Source organism: Pantherophis guttatus, chromosome 1, assembly GCF_059756535.1.
Source record: "Pantherophis guttatus breed Tessera chromosome 1, ASM5975653v1, whole genome shotgun sequence".
NCBI lineage: Eukaryota > Metazoa > Chordata > Lepidosauria > Squamata > Colubridae > Pantherophis > Pantherophis guttatus.
This window is the reverse complement of record NC_142063.1, coordinates 15,308,549-15,330,009: the sequence shown is the minus strand read 5'-3', so window position 1 is coordinate 15,330,009 and position 21,461 is coordinate 15,308,549. Positions and strand designations below refer to the sequence as shown.

General features: G+C 42.5%; 1 protein-coding gene across 3 annotated transcripts in view; it reads left to right on the top strand.

Annotated features, from left to right (window-relative positions):
* CRLF1 (cytokine receptor like factor 1) overlaps positions 1-21,461 on the top strand; it is a 57,504-nt gene that overhangs the window by 9,289 nt on the left and 26,754 nt on the right. The window lies entirely within an intron of this gene.

The following is a 21,461-nucleotide window of genomic DNA, read 5'->3' as shown; positions in this document are numbered from 1 at the left end:
AGTTCTCCGAACTACTCAAAATTTCCGCTACTGGTTCTCCAGAACTGGTCAGAACCTGCTGAAACTCACCTCTGGTGGAAATATCTGTGCGTCATATTGGCCAAATATTGTAGCAGGGGGAAGGGATTTTGGTGCGTCACTGTCGTTCACTGCCGCCGCCTGTCACCGCTGTCACCTTTTGCGGCTGGTGGGGAATGCTGGAGCCTTCGCTTACGAGCAGCTGATTGGTGGTTGGATCGGCCTCCTGGAATATCACCGATCAGCTGTTCTAGGCAGCGGGGATTGCCGCCGCCGCCGATTGCTGCTGCGGTGTTCCCCAGCTTCAGTGTACCGCGGCGGTGGCGGCAGCTCAGCTCAGTTGACTGGTGGTGGCAACAGAGTGGAGCTCTGACAAGCCACGTGCTGGGGCTGCGATAACGTGCTGAAGCTGATCAGGCTGTTTGCTGTTTGCTGCAAGGATGAATACTGGATGGATGTTGTGAGGCAGAGGCAGATTTTTTTTTTCCTTGTTTTCCTCCTCTAAAGCTAATGTGCGTCTTATGGTCTGTCTTGTAGTATGCAAAATACGGGTATATGTCCTAAAATGAGTTTAGCTTAATCAAACAAAGAAAAAGCAAATCCCAGCCAGTAAAGCTAGGAAAATGTGCTTGGCATTTTCCTGTGCACAAAACACCATATCTACTTTTCTATATTACGTTTTCTGTATTCCCAGGGACAAAACCATAAAAGGAGAGCTCCCCTAAAGCAGGGGTGACAAACTCAAGGCCTGGGGCCTGAATCCGGCCTGCGGGGTGCTTAGATCTGTCTCGTGGAAATAGTGAAGGACTGTCCCACAGTGCCTCTGGCAGCGAAAACGGAGCTCGGGAATGGCTGTAGTAGGTCGTCGCAGCCAAAAACAGAGCTTGCGAGGACTGCACGCAGCCCTCTTGAGCTCTGTTTCTGCTGACAGAGGTTTGCTCAATTGTGGTCATAACTTGAGGACTACCTATAAATGTGGGTTTCTACCAAAACTGTGGTAAAACACAGTCACACGACTGCCGGGTGCTGTAAACGATTGTAAATCCAGGTTGGTTGCTGAGCCCTCAAAATACAACATCAAAACTTGGAAACTGAGATGTCAGTAGCTTTTAGGAGGGTCCATAGAAATTTCAGATAGTTGCTAAGCAACAAGTTGTACACTGAGGACTACCTGTATGCTGGACCATCACTGGGGTGTCCGCATGAAAAAACTCGAGTTGTGATGACTTGTGATTCAATACACCTGAAAAAAGGCAGGCCTCAAACCTGCATTCTTGGCTGCCATTTTGACTTTTTTGCCCTCTCTCCCTTCTTCCACACAGAGAAGGACCTTGAGAGCATGACTTGATTTCTCCCACCTAGTCAATAAAACTATCAGGCTGCATCAGAGGTGGGTTTCAGCAGGTTCTGACCAGTTCTGGAGAACCGATAGCGGAAATTTTGAGTAGTTCAGAGAACCGGTAGTAAAAATTCTGACTGGCCGCGCCCCCATCTATCCTCTGCCTCCCAAGTCCCAGCTGATTGGGAGGAAATGGGGATTTTGCAGTATCCTTCCCCTGGAGTGGGGTGGGAATGGAGATTTTACAGTATCCTTCCCCTGCCATGCCCACCAAGCCATGCCCACCAAGCCATACCACGCCCAAGCCACACCCACAGAACCGGTAGTAAAAATTTTTGAAACCCACTACTGGGCTGCATCTTTGAGCTGTTTCTGTTTCCCAAAGTTGACTTCTCTTTTATTCTCTTTATTGTGTGAGGATTTTGAAGCTGGTGAGCAGGAGCTGCTGGTGGTTGAGGTTCTGTTTGTGTGGGTTGAATTGTTTGGTGTGATTTTATTCTTCGGGTTTTATTTTGTTTTACACGGTTCAGTCTAAGCCACCGTTTTGCGTTGTTGTAGGAAAGCACTTGCAAACACAGCGGGGGGGGGGGGCAGGAATAATTATTTTAAAATTTAAATATAAGCTACGCTGATCACCTGGTACACATTTACAAATAAACCAATCCCAGAATGGATTCTGTTTAATGTGGAACGTAACACCAGAATATGATTATAGCCACTGTCTTTTTTTATTTTGGAGCAGAGGAAGCCAAGGAATGGAAGCTGCAATTGTTGCTTGAATTCTTGTTGGTGTTCTGCATTGCTACATTTTCCTTTTCAGTGTACAGGTAGTCCTCAATTTACAACAGTTCATTTAGTGACCGTTGAAAGATTAAAACGGCACTGAAAAATAGCGACTTAGGACCATTTTTCACACAACTTTTGTAGCATCCGCATGATCACATAATCCAAATTCAGATGCTTGGCAACTGACTCATAGTTATGACAGTTGCATGTCCCGGGGTCACAGGATCCCCCTTTTGCGACGTTCTGACAAGCAAGATCAATGGGGAAGCCAGATTCACTTAACAACTGTGTTACTAGCTTAACAATTGCAGTGATTCGATTAACAGCTGTAACAAAAAAGGTCGTAAAATGGGGCAAAATTCACTTCACAAATGTTTCACTGAGCAACATAAATGTGGGGCTCAGTTGTGGTTGTAAGTTGAGGATTACCTGTATTGATTTAAGTTTATGAACTTGAGCCAAAGAATAATAATTCTTTATTTCTGTCTGCCACCAAAATTATCTTAGGTGGATGGGTGACTATAGAAGTTTGTGAAAGGAAGGAAGGAAGGAAGGAAGGAAGGAAGGAAGGAAGGAAGGAAAAAAAAGAAAGGAAGGAAGGAAGGAAAGAAAGAAAAAGAAAGAAAGAAAGAAAGAAAGAAAGAAAGAAAGAAAGAAAGAAAGAAAGAAAAGTATTTTCCTTTCTTTTGTACACAGTTAAGATGCTGTGGCAACCAGAATGTGTAGCAGTGGTTGGAATGGACTTCTTGCTTGGCACTGTAAAAAAAAACCTTAAAGGGTGAAAAATCAATGTACAGGTAGTCCTTCACTTACAACTAGTTGCTTAGTGATCATTCAAAGTTATGACGAACCTCCCCAAAGCTACTTGGGGTTCGAAATTCCAACAACTCCTGTGTTCATGTGATTGCATTTTGTATGCTCGGCAGCTTGCATTTTCAGCTGTTTGCAGCATCCTATGGTCACGTTATGAATCAGAATCAGAATAGATCTGGAAGGGACCTTGAAGGTCTTCTAGTCCAGCCCCCTGCTCAAGCGGGAGATCCAATACCATTTCAGACAAGTGACTGTTCAGTCTATTATGAAATTGGCAGACTCCATTACGGTCGTAACTCGAGGACTACCTGTCTACAGCTAAACTACTAGTTGATTGCGGAATGCTTCGTTTCCCCAAAAGAGGCACCTTGAAAGAAAAATCTGCTTTTCCCACATGTTGGAATATTGTGTGTAAAAAAAGAGCACAAAGACATTGTTACAGCAAGCTGCCATTTTATAGCTCTGTGCAACTTCCCTTGGCTAGGTTACAGATTGTTGGGAGACGGGAAACCGAGACCCCCCCCCAAAGAATTCCCTTTTCCATTCTTCATTCCCATCAACCTCCCAAGAACTAGGCTCTGAACACCTGGATTAGTTTCAGCGAATTCCTTCTCTTTACTGAGGTCATCAGGCCCCAATTAGCAGACTTGGCCAATTCCCCAGTTCAATCAAGCTGTCTCAGGTATTACAACTCTTTGGGAACTGGAAGAGAAAAAGAGCGTGGTCCCTCGGGAGCCAGGAGGAGAGTTTGTATGTTAAAACTTTGCCAGCATGTGCACAGATTTCAACCATACTGGTGTGTAATGATCCTCAGCATCCTTGAATCGGCTGCCTAGAGACAAAGCTCTGGATTTTTATTTTTTATTTTTTAAAGTGGGTTGATTTGAACCAAGAAGAAAAGAAGGAAAAATATATGGAGTTTTATTCCATCAGGGGATCTGTCTACTATAAAACCCCGACAGTAGCCAGATTTCTCTCAGACCACTAGAAATTTATAATAATTAGGGGTGAATTTAATACTGGGGAGACTCAGGTTTAAAATCTTACAGGATGATCTGGGCTAGGCATTACCTGTTAGCAAAATCGGCTTGGAGACATGCTGCTTTTTGACCTGCTAATTCATACAAGGAAAGTTTCTACTGTTATTGTTATTATGCTTCCTCCCATAGTCAGCCAGATGCTCAGACTGGATTTGGCATTTTTATCCACCTATCGAGTCTTTCCCAAGGACCTGGGATATTGTTGTTAAATAATATTCAGGTATCATTGCAGGATGTCAGCTATTCCAAGTTAAGCTGCCTTTTGCAATTGACTGAATTTGTCAATGCTGATGGTGTCCAAGTGGTGCTCCATTTGTGTTTTGTGATTGTTCCCAAGGTGTTTGACAGTTAGAACAATTAATCAGTGGAACAACTTGCCTCCAGAAGTTGTGAATGCTCCAACACTGGGGGGTTATAAGAAGAGATTGAACCACCATTTGTCTGAAATGATATAGGGCCATGATGGCGAACCTATGGCACGCCATATCAGTGGGCATGCCAACTCAGCTCTGGCACTGGCCAGCTGATTTTCGGGCCTTCTGGGCCTACCAGAAGTAGGGAAACAGGATGTTTCCTGCCTCCAGAGGGCTGGGGGTGGGTGGGGAAGGCCCTTTTTTCTTTCTCACCTGAAAAATTCACTTAACAAATGTTTCATTTAACAACAGAAATTTTGGGCTCAATTGTGTTCATAAGTCAAGGACTACCTGTATTTCTATTTGCAGGTGTTTGTTTTTTGTGATCTTCTCCAGTTCTTTCTCTTCTCTTCTGCTGTCTTCGGGTGCTGCCACATCCACTATCCAGTCTTTTTTTGTCTTTCTTATTGACAATTGTTAAGTCTGGGGTCTTCTATTATTATTATTACATTTATAGGCAATGTAAATGTAAGAATAGTACTTTATCATTACTTATTTGTAAGTAATATTTACAAGTAAGTATCTGTGGAGATTCTCAGTCATCCAGGTCATGGTTGTCCCAAAGGTGCTTTTTCAAGAGGCAACTGGACTTTTCTGGTTTTTCTTTGAAAACGTTTTGCTTCTCATCCAAGAAGCTTCTTCAGCTCTTGGATTCACAGAGCCGAAGAAGCTTCTTGGATGAGAAGCGAAACGTCTTCAAAGAAAAACCAGAAAGTCCAGTTGCCTCTTGAAAAAGCACCTTTGGGATTATAAGTAAGGAATAACTAATAATACTTATATTATTATAATGCAACGTAATATAATATAAATGTATTATAAATAATAATACTTACATTATTATTATTACATTCTCAACTTATGACCAAAATTTGGGTCAGAATTTCCATTGCTAAACAAGGCATTTGGTTAAGTGAGTCTCACCCAATTTTATGATCTTTTTTGCCATGGTTGTTTAGCAAATCACTGCAGTTGTTCAGCGAATTATTTGGTCATTAAGTGCATTTGGCTTCCCCCATTGCTTGCTGGAGACCAGCTGGGAAGATCATGTGACTGGGATACTTCAACCAATACATATTGGTTGCCAAATGCCTGAATTTTAATCATGTGACCTTGGGGATGCTGTATTGAGGACAGGTTTCAAGTCACTTTTTTCAATGCCATTGTAACTTCAAATATTTATTAAACGAATGGTTGTAAACTGAGGACTACCTGTACTTAAGTCATTCTTCAGTGCTAAATAGTCAACAATTTTTGGATGCTTTGGAGAGTTTGAAGTGAGAGTCATTTCTAAATACACCCTGTGTCAATGTAGAATTGTATCCATTTGTTTTAAATAAGATGCTTTTCAATAAAATAATATAGAACAATACAAAGCATCCACTCCGCTGGAGAAGCATCAAAACTGACAACTTAATTCAATATTTAAAAGATCAAGCCCTCATTTTAGAAGCCTGGGATTTATTTCTGTAGTTTTTTCAAAAAATAGAACAGGGTGAATTTGATTAGAAGCAGTATAATCTTTTCTAACTTTATATTGCAGATAAATGGAGATTATAATTTCACGGCCGCAGTTCAGAATACTTAAAATTCTTATCTCATCTTTTGATGGTTCTTCTGGTAGTGTATCGTGTTAGATACAGAGGTAGAAGAGACACAGGGTCAGGAAAGCCAGATAAACAACTGAAGTGGAGGTGGAGTTTTTGCAATTATATTCTCCACAAGATGGGATTGCACCCTGAAAACCTGTTGGGGTTCCATGAGAGATTAGGGACGAAAGAAATATTTAATCAAGCAGAGCTAATTTTTATTGCTAAAGGCTGGCCTCCATATTAGGTAGTCCGAAAATTATTTTTTAATAGGTTCACCAGCCTGAAATACTTTGCATATCTCCTGCTCAGCGGTCTTGTTCTATATGTAATTGATACAATTACCGTCCATGTATTTAATCATTTTTTCTTCTTACCATATCAACAATGACACTTCCCTTGTGATTGTCTATAGAGTCATCCAGCTCATAGTTATCCCAAAGGTGCTTTTTCAATAGGCAACTGGACTTTCTGGTTTTTCTTTGAAGACATTTCGCTTCTCATCCAAGGAGTTTCTTCTTTGAAGAAATGTCCCATATATCAGTGATGGCGAACCTCTCTGTGGGGACGCACTCCGTCGCCAGCTGCTCTTCTGGTTTCCTTTTTCAGGCCTTTTCCGGTCCATTTTCTGCCCAAAAACGGCCTGGAAAACAGCCCAAAAAAGGCATGTGTGTGTCGGCCAGCTGGTCTTTTTTTTTTTTTTTTAATTTGATTTATATGCCGCCCTTCTCCGGAGACTCAGGGCGGCTTACAATGCGTTAAGCAATAGCCTTCATACTTTTGTATATTTTATACAAAGTCAGCTTATTGCCCCCACAAACTGGGTCCTCAATTTACCTACCTTAGAAAGGATGGAAGGCTGAGGCAACCTTGAGACTGGGGAGATTCGAACTTGCAATAATTGCAGACAGCTGAATGTTAATAACAGGCTTTTAGTCTGTTGAGCTATCCAGGCTCCTTGGGTTTCCGGCACTCTGGTGCATGCATATGCCCGTGCATGCACACGCATTCCAGTTTGGGCACTCGGTGCCGAAAAGGTTCGCCATCACTGATATATGGGAATAATGCCAGAGCATAGATAGGGAGAATGCACCGTTTTGACTTCGTTGACCCTTCCACCAGCACCAACCCTCTCTGTGGATCTGAGGTTTCAGACCATAGACCTCTGAAAAAAACAGGAGGCCCTCAAAGGAAAAAAAAAAACTACAAGTGATCCTCGACTTATGACCACAACTGAGCCCAAAAGTTCTGTTGCTAAGCGAAACAGTTGTTAAGTGAATTTTGCCCCATTTTACGACCTGTTTGCCACAGTTGTTAAGTGAATCACTACAGTTGTTAACTTAGTAACATGGTTGTTAAGTGAATCCGGCTTCCCCGTTGACTGTGCTCATCAGAAGGTCGCAAAAGGGGATCAAATGACCCCGGGACATTGTAATTATTATAAATAGGAATCAGTTGTCAAGTCTCTGAATTTTGATCACATGACCAAGAGGAAGCTACAACGGTCGTAAGTGTGAAAAACCATCATCACTTTTTTCATGTGCCATTGAATTTGAACGGTCACTCAACGGTCATAAGTAAAGGACCATCTCTAGTAGCTTATTTTAAGTCTATCGTTAATACAAAATAACTTACAATTTAAGTTATTGTATATATTTTATCTTTATCTTTATCTTTATTTGATTTATATCGCCCTACTCCCGAAGGACTCAGGACGGTGAACAGCCAAACGATAAAATACATAAATACAAAATTTAAAAACAGAATAAAACCGAATTAAACAATTTGGCCCAGACAGATTTAAAACACCCCAATCATTTAAAAACAGATTAAAATTTTCATATTAAAAAGAAAAAGGGAAAAGATTAGGCCAGTCCCGCCTGGTAGAATAAAAAGGTCTTGAGAGCGCGGCGGAAGGTGCGCAGATCCGGGATCCTCCGTATCTCCGGGGGGAGCTCATTTCAGATAATAGGTGCCCCTACAGAGAAGGCTCTTCCCCTAGGGGCTGCCAGTTGACATTGTTTGGCCGACGGCACCCGGAGGAGCCCATCTCTATGAGAGCGTACTGGCTGGTGGGAGGCTATTGGTGGTAGTAGGCGGTCCCGTAGATTTTATTTTATTTTATTTTATAAAATTTTTATTTTATTAGTAGACTATGACCCATATTTATGTACAATACATTTTTTTTACCCATGCATCGATACAAATAAACAAGTTGCATGGTTTTCACTAACGCACAGCATCAGTTATTCTGATGCTTTGATTTTGGCAACAAATCCCATTTTAATTCGTTCCACTCTCCCAGCTTGTTCCTATTTCCCTCCCCCTCGTGTGTCTTTTTCTGTTTTTTTTTTCTTGTGCTTTTTAAAGGATAACTCAAGCATAAAAATACATATCCGAGAAAAGCTGCGGATGTCCATTAGGTTTTACAGAACTGTAAATGTCCCGGGATTAAGCAACGTTTCCCGTTTAAATAAACACAAGAGTTAAATATATATCTATTATGGCTAGCAATTGCACCGTGCGCTTGACCGCTCATTCATCAATGCATTAATCTAAAAAAAAAATCTTTCTCTGTCACCCTTCCAGGGTTTAAGCAGCTTCCGAAAGTTAAAACTGTGTGACTGTTCATTTATTTATTTTTTTAACAGAAAAGGGGAAAAGAAAAAGGCTCGTGACTTGTAAATGTTGCAGGTTTGTTCCTGCAAATCATCAAGAGTTGAGTGATGAATTCCCTTCGGTCTTCATTTTGGCACTATACCCTCTCTCCTCTCCCATAAGTAGAAGCCTCACTCAAGGACCTTCGCTGGTCTTTCTTTCTGGAGTTACATGATCGAAATACAGGTAGTCCTTCATTTAGTGACCGTTCCGAGTTACAACGGCTCTGAAAAAAAGTGACTTACGACTGTTCTTCAGAATCACGACCTTTGCATCCTCCCCATGATCACGTGATCAAAATTCAGACGCTTGGCAAACTGCTTCATATTTATGACCGTTGGTGTGTCCCCCAAGGTCATGGGATCCTCTTTTTTGCGACCTTCTCGCAAGCGAAGTCAATGGGGAATCAGGATTCGCTTTCACAACTGCTAATTTAACAACTGCCGCGATTCGTTTTAACAGCCGAGTCAAGAAAGTAGTACAATGGGGCAACACTCACTTCACAAATGTCTCACTTAACAACAGAAATTTTGGGCTCGATTGTGGTCATAAGTCGAGGACTACCTGTACAGGTAGTTCTTGATGTACAGCCATTCGTTTGATCTTTCTTTACACTTTTCTCATCATTAGAACTTCCACCAAGTAGCTGGGTCATTGCTGAATGCGTCCAAAGTAGGATAATTTGAGCCTGGTCATTTGTGCCCCAAGTGAAAACTTTGGGTTAATTTGTTCCAGCTAAATATGAGCCAGCTGTGTGCAACAGCAGCCAAAAAAGCCAATGCAATCCTGAAGAGCCTTGGTAGTACAGTGGTCTAAGGCACCCTGTTATTAAGCTGGTTAGTAAGTCCAGCTGCCTGCAATTACTGCAGGTTCGAATCTCGCCAAGGCTCAAGGTTGACTCAGCCTTCCATCCTTTCAAAGGTAAGTAAAATGAGGACCCAGATTGTGGGGGCAATAAACTGACTTTGTATAAATATACAAAAAAGGATGAAGGCTATTGCTGAGCACATTGTAAGCCGCCCTGAGTCTCCGGAGAAGGGCGGCATATAAATCAAATTAAAAAAAAAAAAAACCTGCATTAACAGAGGGATACAATCAAGATCAAGTGACGTACTAATCAGGGGTGAGTTCTTCTTACCTTTACTACTGGTTCCTAACAAGATTGCGCGCATACGCAGGTCGCTTCTCATGACGTCAGGGTCAGTGGGTGGAGCCTCCCGCCAGTTTTACTACCAGTTTTATAGAACCGATCCGAACCGGGGGCAACCCACCACTGGTACTAATACCATTCTATAAAGCCTTAGTAAGATCACACCTAGAATACTGCATCTAGTTTTGGTCACCACACTATAAAAAAGATGTTGAGACTCTAGAAAAAGTGCAGAGAGGAGCAACCAGGATGATTAGGGGACTGGAGGCTAAAACATACTATGAACCAGGGGTCTGAGGAAGGCATGCGCTGGCTGAGGAATTCTGGGAGTTTGAAGTCCACAAGTCGTAAAGTTGCCAAGGTTGGAGACCCCTGCTATGAACGGTTGCAGGAACTGGGCATGGCTAGTTTAGTGAAGGGAAGGACCAGGGGAGGCATGATAGCAGTGTTCCAATATTTGAGGGGCTGCCACAGAGAGGAAGGGGGTCAAGCTATTTTCCAAGGCACCTGAAGGCCAGACAAGGAATAATGGATGGAAACTGATCAAGGAGAGATTCAACCTAGAAATAAGGATTATTTATTTATTTATTTATTATTCAAATTTCTATACCGCCCTTCTCCTTTCGGACTCAGGGCGGTGAACAGCCAAAATACAAACATCTATACATAACATTACAGTTCAAAATAGAGTTAAAATAATTTATAAATTTGGCCCGTAATTTAAAACTTGTCAATTTAAAATCAATATTAAAATTTTAAAACTAACCCTAAAATCAAGACAGACCGGCTAACTGAAAAAAATAAGTTTTTAGGGCCCGACGAAAAGTCCGGAGGTCGGAGATCACTCGTATCTCTGGGGGTAGATTGTTCCATAGGGTAGGTGCCACCACAGAGAAGGCTCTCCTCCTGGGGGTCGCCAGCCGGCATTGTCTGGCCGATGGCACCCTGAGGAGGCCCTTTCTGTGGGAGCGAACAGAGCGATTGTTCTGTTTTTGACAGAACAATCAACCAAGCTTGCCTTCGGACGTTGTGGGAGCTTCATCACTGGAGGCTTTCAAGAAGAGATTGGACTGCCATTTGTCAGAAATGGTGTAGGGTCTCCTGCTTGAGTGGGGGGTTGGACTAGATGACCTAGATTAATCTCTTAATCTATATATGTTCAACGATCCAGCAGTTTGTTTTCTTAGCTGTCAGTCTCAGGCTTCTAAGTCCAATTTCCGCTTCCATGGATAGTCACAGGGAAGATAATGGTTTGTACCATTCTGATTTTTGTAGCTGCAGACTCATCCCAGCATCTGAATATAGGTAGTCCTTGACTTACGACTACAACTAAGCCCAAAATTTCCAATGCGAAACGAAACAGTTGTTAAGTGAAGTTGCCTCACTTTATGACCATTTTGACACAGCTATTAAGTGAATCACAACAGCTGTTAAGTTAGCAACTTGGTAGCTAAGCTTCTCTTTACAATCCCAAATAATGTAAGCAGAATTGAGATTATTGCTGTTATCTGTTGAGAATCTGCAACTGAACTGTGGGCAAAGTTGAGAAAATTCAGCCTAAATATCTAGCATTTTCTAGGAAATCATTATTACTCTTTCATATAAATGCTTAGCGGTGGTTTTTTTTCCTTATCTTTCCTCACTTCTTTTTTCCCTTTTTCCCTCCACTGCTTTTCTATTTACTTTGTATTTTGTATTTTATAATACTATTATAACTCAGTAAAAAAAGTTAAACACGAGAGTAAGGAAAATCATATAATTTCAATCACTTTTATCAAATTTTCATGGCTAATTTCTCCTCCAGCCGCTTAAAGCACCCAAAGTAAGGAATCTAATAAAATCCAGCCTCTTGAAAACTTTCTGGCAACTTGTTAAGAGTAATTTAGTTTTCCAATGTCACTTAATACCTGGCCATTAAATATTGGGTTTTTTTTTTTTTTTAAAAAAAACAAAACTATAAAATATATTGCCAGTCTTATCTGGAGGCAAAAATATTCAATTTCTCAGACTTGTTTTTGCTTTCTGCAATTCCGCTGCGTCTTCTTCCTTTTCTCTCCAACTTGAACTCTTTATGCCCTTCCCTTTCAAAATACGTGTTCTGCTCTGCATCTATATAGAATAAGAAAAGTCCAGTTGCTTGGAGAGGGGGAGAAATGGCTTTTTTGGAACCCCATCAGCTGATTACAATCAGCTGTCTGTTTGGAAAACCCAGTTTGTGAAGTTTTGAGACTCTGCTGTAAAGGGATCCTGTCTATACATCCATTTGGTTCTGGAGGGACGCCAGTGCTAAACCCTGAAATTCGGTCTGCATCATTACGTACAACCGGCAAACTTCGTGGTCTTTGGGGGGCCCTGTTGGAAAGCAGACATAAACCTGACCTTCCCTTGGTATAGTCATTGTTGGGTTGGATTTCATTATGTAGCAATTCTTCAGTTGGTTCCACCACCCAAAACTCCCCTTTTCTCCGTAAGATGTTTTGGGCATTTCCCAGGACTGTATATAAAAACGATTGGCTCTGAGATAAATCATTGTGTTTTAGAAACAATAGCCAAAAAGAGGACAACGTAATTGTCTTTTGTCTTTTGCCTGCGACTAAACTGGAAGCTGAGTGGGTAATTTAAGAAGGAAATAGGAATAGTGTGTGTTTTTCTCTTTCGCATTTAACTAATTTCTGGATTTTTTTTAAAAAAAGATGTCTAGCTTCGTGAGATTTGCTGAATATGTAACCACTTTCTCAACCTCTTCTCAACCACTTTAAGATGTGTAGACTTCAATTCCCAGAATCCCTCAGCCAGCATGCTTCAAATTCCCCAGCCCTGGGGGACAGAGGATGATGGTGGCTGAAGACATCTGGGTGTCGAAGTCAGGGGTGAAATGCTCCCGGTTCGGACCGGATCGCCCGATCCGGTAGCGATGGCGGCGGGTGGTTCGGAGAACCGGTAGCAAAAATCCCTCCGCCTCCCCACCATGCTCAGCTGAGTCGCACGATCATCAGAGGCTTTTTTTTTTACTTTTAAAAGCATTTTTTCTACCACCTCTTCTGACAAAAAAATGCTTTTAAAAGTAAAAAAAAAAAAAGCCTCTGATGATCGCGCGGCTCAGCTGGGATCCTCAGAGGCTTTTCAAAGCATTTTTTTCTGCAACCTCTTGGCCGAAGAGGTGGTAAAAAAAATGCTTTGAAAAGTCTCTGACGATCCCAGCTGAGTTGCCTGATCGGCAGAGGCTTTTCAAAGCATTAGAAAAAATGCTTTGAAAAGTTTTTTTTAAAAAAAAAAGTTGGCCACACCCATCCAGTCACATTATACCCCTCCCACCAAGCCACGCCCACAGAACCGGTAGTAACACATTTTACATTTCACCCCTGGTTGAAGTCCACACAAGTCCCCATTGTTGAGAAATATTGTTAGGCAAGTCTACTTGGTGCTGTCTTTTGGAAGACAGTGAAAGCACTGTTCTCTGCTGAGGGAGATGGAGGAGTGTTTTGAGAAATGATTTTTAATAGGTAGTTCTTTACACTATATCCATGATGGTGAACCTATGGCATGCGTGCCAGAGGTGACAGGCAGTGCCCTCTCTGATGACACGCAAGCCGTCGCCCCAGTTCAGCTCTGCTGCGCATGTGGACATACTTCCTGCCAGCCAGCTGGTATTCGGGTCTCTGCTGCGCATGTGTGGGGCACATGGCGCATACAGGGGGCTGAGCATGTATGTGAATGGGGCACATAGCCACGTGCACACGTGTGGGGGCGTGCCGCACCCAGGGGGCACATGCACTTGTGTGGGGGATGGGGCGCATGCACGGGGCCGCCCACGCATTACATTTTGGGGGTTTGTGCACGCTCGTATTCATGCATGCACGCACACTTGGTCTGGAAAAGGTTAGCCATCCCTGCACTATATCATTTATTGCATTTCTGATTTGATTTGGACAGTGTCAAAAATGTGAAAATGGCAGCAGCAATTGTGCAGATCTCCTCTTCAGATCCATTCTTCCCCGCAGACATACACCTAATAATATGAGAACATAAATGTAACTTGTACCTGCCTCTTGTAACATTTCTTAAGCTGCCTTGAGGGAAAAAACTATGGAATCAATACTAGATTACATTTCTCGGGGAATTTTTAACAACTAATTTAGCTCCTGTTCTTTGCCTGAGTGAGATCAGATGTTTGGGGTTGAATTCTGATTCCTTTCGATTAAAGGATGGAAGGAAGGAGGGAGGGAGGGATGCATGGATATTGCAACAACCTTGAATTTTTTTCTACACCTAGAAGTAAGGAGAACTTTTCTGACAATAAGAGCAATTAATCAGCGGAATAGCTTGCCTCCTGAGGTTGTAAGTGCTCCATCACTGGAGCTTTTCAAAAATAGAATGGACAATCATTTGACTGTGATAGTATAAGACTCCTACGGTGAGCAAGGTAGGTCTAGAAGACCCCCAGAGGTCCCTTCCAGCCCTATAATTCTATGAGGTGGTAGTCAAGGAGGTAAACTAGGTCTTGGGTCAAATCCTCAGGCTCAGGACCTGGGTACTTGCGGGACCGCCTACTACCACCAATAGCCTCCCACCGGCCGGTACGCTCTCATAGAGAGGGCCTCCTCCGGGTGCCATCGGCCAAACAATGTCGACTGGCGGCGCCCAGGGGGAGAGCTTTCTCTGTAGGGGCACCTACTATCTGGAACGAGCTCCCCCCGGAGATACGGAGGATCCCGGATCTACGCACCTTCCGCCGCGCTCTAAAAACCTTTTTATTTCACCAGGCAGGCCTGGCCTAACTTTCTCTCTCTTTTTAAACATTTTTAATATTCTTTAATATTTTTTAGTATTTTTAATATTCAGAGTTTAAATTTGTTTTAAATTGATCTGGGCCAAACTATTTAATTCGATTTTATCTCTGCTTTTAAATTTTGTATGTATGTATTTTATTGTTGGCTGTTCACTGCCCTGAGTCCTTCGGGAGTAGGGTGGTATATAAATCAAATAAAAGTAAAGTAAAAGTAAATCCATCTTTAACTATAGACTCTCCCTGTGTAATTCTGAACCACTCAGCAAAGCTGGCTGAGGAACTCTGGGAGTTGAAGTCCACAAGTCTTAAAGTTGCCAAGGTTGGAGACCCCTGATATATAGTATTTCAACCAGCTGGTTGTTATCACTAAGCTTCATCACTGGAAGCTTTCAAGAAGAGACTGGACTGCCCTCTGTCAGAAATGGTATAGGGCAGGGGTCGGCAACATTAAGCACTCAAAGAGCCATTTGGACCCGTTTCCCACAGAAAAGAAAACACCGGGAGCCACAAAACCCTTTTGACATCTAAAATGAAGATAACACTGCATATATCCAATTTCTCACCATATATTAAGCATACTGGTAAACAAGTCTCGTCAGCGGTGAAAGCAAATAAATCTGCCCACATACCATTAAACGTTCTGCTTTCTTCTGAAACTTTTCTTGGATTTATCCATGGTTGGCCTACCGGGGGTCGAAAAGCTCAATAAATCGTGTGCCAGCGGGTGACACATATTTTGAGTGACGGAGCCACAGCAGAGGGGTGAAAGAGCCACATGTGGCTCCAGAGCCACGGGTTGCTGACACCTGGTGTAGGGTCTCCTGCTTGGGGGGGTGGGGGGTTGGACTAGATGACCTACAAGGTCCCTTCCAACTCTGTTAATCTCTTATAAGGATAAAGTAAAAAAGAGATCCTCAGGAAAACATCACTTTGCTCTCTTGAGTAGAAGCAGAGTAGACGATAGATAAATAAGAAGGAAGACTAGTTTGGCTTGGTTAAAACTAAGCTGACTCGAATTTGAAATGAAGTGCAGAACATTTCCAATGCAGAACAACTCGGGGGACCTTTGCACAGGTTCGCCTGGTGCACCAATTGTGACCCTACTTGGATCGGGAGGCTCTCCTCACAGTCACTCATGCCCTTGTCACCTCACGGTTAGATTATTGCAACACGCTCTACATGGGGCTACCCTTGAAAAGTGTTCGGAGACTACAGTTGGTCCAGAATGCAGCCACGCGAGCTATCGTGCGTGCCTTTAGATGCACCCACATTACACCAATTCTCCGCAAGCTGCACTGGCTTCCTATTGGTCTCCGGGCACAATTCAAGGTGTTGGTTATTACCTTTAAAGCCCTACATGGCTCAGGGCCAGGTTATCTTCGAGACTGCCTTCTACCGCATAGCTCCCACCGACCGGTAAGATCCCACAGAGTTGGTCTCCTCCGGGTCCCGTCAGCTAAACAATGCCGGCTGGCAGGCCTGTGGGGGAGGGCCTTCTCTGTGGCTGCCCCAGCTCTCTGGAACCAATTACCTCCTGAGGTCCGGACCACCCCCCACCCTATTGGCCTTCCGGAAAGCGGTGAAGACCTGGCTTTTCCGGCAGGCCTGGGGCCGTTGATCTCGCTGTTCAATCTTGCGAGATCCGGCCATGGATTGTGTGCATGTGTTTTTAATGTTTTTAAAACGCTTTTATAATGTTTTTTTTTTTAAAAAAAATTATGTTCACTGTTTGTATTATTTCTGTTGTAAGCCGCCCAGAGTCCCTTGGGAGTTGGGCGGCATAGAAATATGATTAATTAAATTAAATTAAATTAAACAACTCCTCCTGGTAGGCTAGCGTAGATCTGGTTTCAATTTGTCTCCCGTGTCGTGGATTTTAAAGTGCACTTGGAGTAAATGGACTTTGGAGAGGATGACATCTTCAAAAGGAGAATATCTGTCCTAGAACTTGAAGATAGTCTTCTCTGAAATAGGAGCAGTGTCTCCTATTTGTCTCATCCAGGTGTTCCTACAGGAACAATACTAGGATTCCACAATGCATTCTACTCAAAAGCGTTGACCCTTTCAGATGACCAAATCCATCTTCTGCTAAACACTTGACAGAATCCACCCAGCAAGGCTTAACTGCCTTTCAAAAATCCTACAATGGAAAGTGGAGCCCAAATTACATGGTAATGTCTGAACTGCCCCCCCCCCCAGGAAAACAGTGTTTGGAGTGACACCTAGTGGTGGTTGTCCACAGAAAACCTGCATCACAAAGAGGTTGGAGACCTTGATAACTTAAGTACAGCCTGCATTAAGCTTGGAGAAGGAATCAGGCTCTTCCAATCCCAGGGAAGATCCATCGCTTGTTCATTTTTAAGGATCCTAAATCCAATTTCGCTGGGAAAATGACAAGATGCATTTATTTATTTATTTTATTGACACTTCGTTGGTCATCATTTAAGGCAGGGATGACCAACCTTGGCAACTTTAAGAACTTGTGGACTACAAGTCTTAAAAGTAGCTTAGGTTGCACACCTCTGGTTTAAGGGAAAAGCAACAGGGTCATTGATTGTTGACATCCTAAAATAAGAAGCAACCTAGAACCAAGAAGAAATTTCCAGACAGAACAATTAACCAGTGGAACAACTTGCATCCAGAAGTTGTGAATGCTCCAACACTGGAAGTTTTTAAGAAGAGATTGGACCATTTGTCTGAAATGGTATGGGGTTTCCAACTTTGTTATTCTACTCTACTCTACTCTACTCTACTCTACTCTACTCTACTCTACTCTACTCTACTCTACTCTACTCTACTCTACTCTACTCCACTCCACTCCACTCCACTCCACTCCACTCCACTCCACTCCACTCCACTCCACTCCACTCCACTCCACTCCACTCCTCCTGTTCTGTTCTGTTCTGTTCTATTCTATTCTATTCTATTCTATTCTATTCTATTCTATTCCATTCCATTCCATTCCATTCCATTCCATTCCATTCCATTCTATTCTATTCTATTCTATTCTATTCCACTCCACTCCACTCTCCACTCCACTCCACTCCACTCCACTCCTTCTATTCTATTCTATTCTATTCTATTCTATTCTATTCTATTCTATTCTATTCTATTCTATTCTATTCCATTCCATTCCACTCCACTCCACTCCACTCCACTCCACTCCACTCCACTCCACTCCTCCTATTCTATTCTATTCTATTCTATTCTATTCTCTTCTCTTCTCTTCTATTCCATTCCACTCCACTCCACTCCACTCCACTCCACTCCACTCCACTCCTCCTATTCTATTCTATTCTATTCTATTCTATTCTATTCTATTCTATTCTATTCTATTCTATTCTCTTCTATTCCATTCCATTCCATTCCATTCCATTCCATTCCATTCCACTCCACTCCACTCCACTCCACTCCACTCCACTCCTCCTATTCTATTCTATTCTATTCTATTCTATTCTATTCTATTCTATTCTATTCTATTCTATTCTATTCTATTCTATTCTATTCTCTTCTATTCCATTCCATTCCATTCCATTCCATTCCATTCCATTCCATTCCACTCCACTCCACTCCACTCCACTCCACTCCACTCCACTCCACTCCACTCCACTCCATCCCATTCTAATGAAAACAACAATGACAACCTTGAACATTACTTATATAAATACAAATAAAGGACGGGATTACAAAAAAGGCTGGGTTCAGTTGCTGCTGATTTAGAGCAATGTTTCTCAACCTTGGCAACTTGAAGATGGGTGGATTTCAACTTCCGGAATGGATAGAAGTTGCTGGGGAATTCTGAGAGTTGATGCTGTCTGGGGAATTCTGGGAATTGAAGTCCACCCATCTTAAAACACCAAGGTTAAAAAAATACCGGTTTACTACCCCAACATTAGGGCATCTGCGGGCAGCTAGTGAGACAACAAAATGATTATTTAGCTTTTTAAGACTATATTAGAAGGAGATTTTCCCCATAAGATACCTTCAGTCCAAGGCTGGCCATGGGACCGAAGATATTTGTGCATGATAAACTTGTTAGTTTTTACGGTACACAAACCTCCAGATCATTTTTTCTTAATTGTGGCAACTGTCAACATTCCGACTATGGGCGTGGCTTATTTTGTGGGTGTGGCTTGATGGTCATGTGACAATTATTTAGGATTTAGCAGAGGTACTGGTCTACCAGGCTTTTAACTGCTTGCACAGTTGTACCGATCTACCCATTTATTTTTGCAGGCACTGATCTACTCATGTATTTTTGCAGGCACCGATCTACTCATTTGTTTTCTTTTAACACTGATCAGCTGTAGGGCGGCCCTTTGAAGCCCCGCGCCAAAAGTTTAAACAGTTTTTTCCCTCTAGCCATCAGCTGGGACTCAGGAGGCAGCAATAGATTGGGGGTGGGGCCAAATAAAAGGTAAGAATAACGCGGGGGGTGGGTGGAGGGGTGAGGAGGGGCCAGAACCGGTTCGGTGATGTCATATTGTCACCGCTACCGGTTCAGTGGAACCAGGCCGAACCGGGAAGAACCCACCGCTGATTTTGGCACAGAAGAGGGCAAAACCTGATTTAACAAATTCTCGCGCAAACCCTCATAATTAAAGTACAGATTCTCCTTCCCCCTATTAGACCAGGTCACATTGTCCAATTGAGTCTCATTGTATTGTTATGAGAAAAAGTCTTTAGCTCTGACTAACACCTGCCGAAGTGTCCTTGGTTCTCACAGCTGTCTTCTTGATGTCTGGAGCCTACATTCCATCTCCCCTTTCCTTCCCTCCTGGTTTACTGGCAAGCTGAGAAGCGATAATGGTTGCAACAGCAAAAGCGCACTTTAAAACTTGACAGAAATTTTAAGATGTCTGGGCTCCCAGAATTCTCCCAACTAGCCGTGGTCTATTGGTCTGGAGCTTAGTGACTGCATGTTTTATTTAGCAACTTCAGAGATTCACTTAACAATCGTGGCAAAAAAAGGTTGTAAAATCAGGCATGATTCATTTAACAACTGCCTTGCTTAGCAATAGAAATTCTAGTTCCAATTGTGATTGTAAATTGTGGTTAAATTTGTAATATCAGCCAGCTGAGATTTAGTATGAACCCAGTTTTTTTGTTGTTTGGTTGTCAAAAACTACCGTATTTTTCAGAGTATAAGACGCACCGGAGTATAAGATGTAGCTTAGTTTTTAGGGAGTAAAATAGGGGGGAAGAAATCTGCCTACCAGGTATTCATCTGGTTAGCACCCTTAGTCTGGTCAGCTTCAGCACATTAGTTTCCTGTTTTTTATCCCCTGCTTGGGGATAAAAAACAGCTTCTAAAGCACAACTCATCTTTGGAGAGAGAAGCAATGAGAAAAGCAGGCAAGCCACGGAGATTGCTTCACTTGCTAGCGCCTCATTAGGGCTGAAAAGAAGCTTCGAAAAAGCTACATTCGGAGTATAAGACGCACCCAAATTTTCAGCCTCTTTTAGGAGGGGAAAAAGTGCGTTTTATACTCCGAAAAATACGGTAAGTGCAGTGGGATCACTGCATATTTATCATATCGGCTGTATGAACAGTGGCTTCTCTTGAACCTGGATGTGTAATCAGTGTTTTGGGGTGACTTTCCCCTTCTGTTTTCTTGCTATCTGTGCCCCCGTTCTCTTTGAGCAACTGTTCAAGCTGTATTTCCTGGACTAAAATCCTCTAAAAATGACACCAATATAATGCTTTGCCTTCTGAGATGCCTTTAATTATTATTACATTATTACCATATTTATGAATAGCCTCTGTATGGATTAAAATAATTAACTGTCCTAGCATATCATTTGTGAAAAGACACAACTGTAACAAATATACATGCAGAAAGGCAGAAGTAGTCCTTGACTTACGACACATTTGGGACTGGAACGTCTGTTGCTAAGCACTGCAGTCATTAAGTGAGCTGCATTCAATTTTACAGTCATTTTGCTATGGTCATTAAGTGAATCACACGGTTGTTAAACGAATCCAGCTTCTCCCATTGACTTTGCTTGTTGGAAGCCGGCCTGGAGGTCACAAATGGCAATCGCATGATCCCACAATCGTCATATGTATTATACATGCTGGTTACCAAGCATCTGAATTGTGATCACGTGACTGCAGGGTGACTGCAGAGTTCATGTGATGATTGGTTGCATGTTTTCAGTGCTGTCATAATTTTGAACAGTTGTTAAATGAACAGTCGTAAATCGGAAAGAATGTACTCTATGAAGCAAGCAAAAGAAATTTACATCTAGGCATAGCTAGAGCGGTTGGGAGTCAGGCTGCATATAGATTTAATAAATTGATTGATAGCCCTTAATTGATAAATTTGGTGTAGTGGTTAAGGCACCAAGCTATCAAGTTTGAGACTGTGAGTTCTAGTCCTGCCTCAGTCATGAAAGCCAGCTGGGTGACTTTGGGCTAATCACCAGGAGACTGTGAGTTATAGTTCCACCTTAGCCATGAAAGCCAGCTGGGTGACTTTGGGCCAATCACCAGGAGACTGTGAGTTCTAGTCCTGCCTTAGTCATGAAAACCAGCTGGGTGACTTTGGGCCAATCGCCAGGAGACTGTGAGTTCTAGTCCTGCCTTAGTCATGAAAGCCAGCTGGGTGACTTTGGGCCAATCACCAGGAGACTGTGAGTTCTAGTCCTGCCTTAGTCATGAAAACCAGCTGGGTGACTTTGGGCCAATCACCAGGACACTATGAGTTCTAATCCCGCTTTAGGCATGAAAGTCGGCTAAGTGACTTTGGGCCAGTCCCTCTCTCTTAGCTCAACCCACCTCACAGGGTTGTTGTGGAGAAAATAGGAGGAGGAAGATGTGTTAGATATGCTCACTACCTTGATCTTATTTATAAAAATAATAAAGG